Here is a 3841-nt window from a genome sequence, read left to right as displayed (position 1 = left end):
TGGCCGAGGCCGTGGCAAGGCATGCTGATGGCCGAGGCCGTGGCAAGGCATGCTGATGGCCGAGGCCGTGGCAAGGCATGCTGCTGGCCAAGGCGTTGGCATGGCATGCTGCTGCTGACCAAGGCTTGGGCTTGCCATGCTGCCGGCCAAGGCCGCGGCATGGCATGCTGCCGGCCAAGGCCGCGGCATGCCATGTTGCTGGCCAAGGCCGTGGCATGGCATGCTGCTGGCCAAGGCCGTGGCATGACATGCTGGCCAAGGCCGGGGCATGGCAAGCTGCTGGCCAAGGTCGTGGCATGGCACGCTGCTGGCCAAGGCCGGGGCATAGCACGCTGCTGGCCATGGCCGTGGCTTGGCAAGGTTGCCAAGGCCGGGGCATGGCGTGCTGCTGGCCAAGGCTTTGGCATGCCATGTTGCTGGCCAAGGCTGTGGCATGGCATGCTGCTGGCCAAGGCTGTGGCATGGCATGCTGCTGGCCAAGGCCGTGGCATGACATGCTGGCCAAGGCCGGGGCATGGCATGCTGCTGGCCAAGGTCGTGGCATGGCATGCTGCTGGCCAAGGCCGTGGCATGACATGCTTGCCAAGGCCAGGGCATGGCATGCTGCTGGCCAAGGCTTTGGCATGCCATGTTGCTGGCCAAGGCTGTGGCATGGCATGCTGCCCTAGGCCAACGTGCCACCGCCACCGCCGCGGGCCGCCACTCGACGCATCCCGTGCTTGGCTATGTAGTTTCGATGCCACAAGCCAATGCCACAAGCCAAGCGATGGCATGTGCCAAGCGCCCGCCTAGGCATAGGCGTGGCCTGTGGCCTGGCCATGCTGGCCAGCCTTAAGGGAGGTGCCCCCCCCTTATAATAGCCTGTTAAGCCCTTTTCAATCTGGCAGGAGGAAACATCAAGCATGTTCGAGGAGTCATAATGGGGTTTTTTTAAAAAGTAATGGTTTTTTGCCAAAACTTTCAACATGAAAGTTGTATGAAATAATTTAATACACCATAAAAAAAATTATAAAAAAATATTTGGCCACCGGAATATTTTATTTTAATTTATTTCAATTTTAATACTTAAAAAATAATAAAAATTACTAAAAATACTCAAAAAATTCTAGAAAAATTCCAACAATTATAAGATGAGGCACTAGTAATTATAGTAATTTTTTTAATTATTTTTTTATTTTTAATTTATTTTATTATAATTTTTATGAGTAAATAAATAATTAAAAAGCCCGACGAACGTGCAAAAACTCTTAGAGAAACCCAGCAAGCATCGGATAGCTCGAATGCAAATAACAAACGCAACAGGCAACTTCCGAGGGACATACTTTTCCCAACAAGCTTCCACTGGGGAAAGCACTAGCAACGTGTTCGCAAGTCAAAGGCAACCAAACCGGCTATTACCCGAGGGACAAGCATTTCGCAGGGCAACATATACGTAAGTCAAAGCCAAACCAAATGGCAATTACACGAGGGACAGGATTGCTTGCCAAGGGCGTGGCATGCGATGTTCTAGCCCAAGGCCAAGGCACGCCACGCTGCGGGACAAGGCCGTGGCAAGACATGCGGCTGGCCTTGGCCTTGGCATGGCATGCCGCCGGCTTTGGCTGGGCTGCGTTGGCCTTGCCATGGAATGTTGCTGGCTTCGGATGGGCTGCCTCGGCCTTGGCCTTGGCCGTGGCATGGCATGGCATGCTGCTGGCCTTGGCCTTGGCCTTGGCCTTGGCATGGCATGCTGCTGGCTTTGGCTGGGCTGCCTTGGCCGTGGCATGGCATGCTGCTGGCTTTGGCTGGGCTGCCTTGGCCGTGGCATGGCATGCTGCTGGCCTAGGCCTTGGCATGGCATGCTGCTGGCTTTGGCTGGGCTGCCTTGGCCGTGGCATGGCATGCTGCTGGCCTAGGCCTTGGCATGGCATGCTGCTGGCTTTGGCTGGCAGCCTTGGCCGTGGCATGGCATGCTGCTGGCCTTGGCCTTGGCATGGCATGCTGCTGGCTTTGGCTGGCCTGCCTTGGCCGTGGCATGGCATGCTGCTGGCCTTGGCCTTGGCATGGCATGCTGCTGGCTTTGGCTGGCCTGCCTTGGCCGTGGCATGGCATGCTGCTGGCCTAGGCCTTGGCATGGCATGCTGCTGGCTTTGGCTGGCCTGCCTTGGCCGTGGCATGGCATGCTGCTGGCCTAGGCATGGCATGGCATGCTGCTGGCTTTGGCTGGGCTGCCTTGGCCGTGGCATGGCATGCTGCTGGCCTTGGCCTTGATATGGCATGCTGCTGGCTTTGGCTGGGCTGCCTTGGCCGTGGCATGGCATGCTGCTGGCCTAGGCCTTGGCATGGCATGCTGCTGGCTTTGGCTGGGCTGCCTTGGCCTTGGCATGGCATGCTGCTGGCTTTGGCTGGCCTGCCTTGGCCGTGGCATGGCATGCTGCTGGCCTAGGCCATGGCATGGCATGCTGCTGGCTTTGGCTGGGCTGCCTTGGCCGTGGCATGGCATGCTGCTGCCCTTGGCCTTGATATGGCATGCTGCTGGCTTTGGCTGGGCTGCCTTGGCCGTGGCATGGCATGCTGCTGGCCTAGGCCTTGGCATGGCATGCTGCTGGCTTTGGCTGGCCTGCGTTGGCCGTGGCATGGCATGCTGCTGGCCTAGGCCTTCGCATGGCATGCTGCTGGCCTAGGCCTTCGCATGGCATGCTGCTGGCTTTGGCTGGGCTGCCTTGGCCGTGGCATGGCATGCTGCTGGCCTTGGCCTTGGCATGGCATGCTGCTGGCTTTGGCTGGGCTGCCTTGGCCGTGGCATGGCATGCTGGTGGCCTAGGCCTTGGCATGGCATGCTGCTGGCTTTGGCTGGCCTGCCTTGGCCGTGGCATGGCATGCTGCTGGCCTAAGCCTTGGCATGGCATGCTGCTGGCTTTGGTTGGGCTGCCTTGGCCGTGGCATGGCATGCTGCTGGCCTTGGCCTTGGCATGGCATGCTGCTCGCTTTGGCTGGCCTGCCTTGGCCGTGGCATGGCATGCTGCTGGCCTAGGCCTTGGCATGGCATGCTGCTGGCTTTGGCTGGGCTGCCTTGGCCGTGGCATGGCATGCTGCTGGCCTTGGCCTTGGCATGCCATGCTGTTGGCTTTGGCTGGCCTGCCTTGGCCGTGGCATGGCATGCTGCTGGCCTAGGCCTTGGCATGGCATGCTGCTGGCTTTGGCTGGGCTGCCTTGGCCGTGGCATGGCATGCTGCTGGCCTTGGCCTTGGCATGGCATGCTGCTGGCTTTGGCTGGGCTGCCTTGGCCGTGGCATGGCATGCTGCTGGCCTTGGCCTTGGCATGGCATGCTGCTGGCTTTGGCTGGGCTGCCTTGGCCGTGGCATGGCATGCTGCTGGCCTAGGCCTTGGCATGGCATGCTGCTGGCTTTGGCTGGGCTGCCTTGGCCGTGGCATGGCATGCTGCTGGCCTAGGCCTTGGCATGGTATGCTGCTGGCCTAGGCCTTGGCATGGCATGCTGCTGGCTTTGGCTGGCAGCCTTGGCCGTGGCATGGCATGCTGCTGGCCTTGGCCTTGGCATGGCATGCTGCTGGCCTTGGCCTTGGCATGGCATGCTGCTGGCTTTGGCAGGCCTGCCTTGGCCGTGGCATGGCATGCTGCTGGCCTTGGCCTTGGCATGGCATGCTGCTGGCTTTGGCTGGCCTGCCTTGGCCGTGGCATGGCATGCTGCTGGCCTAGGCCTTGGCATGGCATGCTGCTGGCTTTGGCTGGCCTGCCTTGGCCGTGGCATGGCATGCTGCTGGCCTAGGCATGGCATGGCATGCTGCTGGCTTTGGCTGGGCTGCCTTGGCCGTGGCATGGCATGCTGCTGGCCTTGGCCT

This window comes from Camellia sinensis, unplaced genomic scaffold, assembly GCF_055761805.1.
Source record: "Camellia sinensis isolate YWXY unplaced genomic scaffold, ASM5576180v1 Unanchor4, whole genome shotgun sequence".
Taxonomy (NCBI): domain Eukaryota; kingdom Viridiplantae; phylum Streptophyta; class Magnoliopsida; order Ericales; family Theaceae; genus Camellia; species Camellia sinensis.
This window is presented reverse-complemented; position numbering follows the sequence as displayed.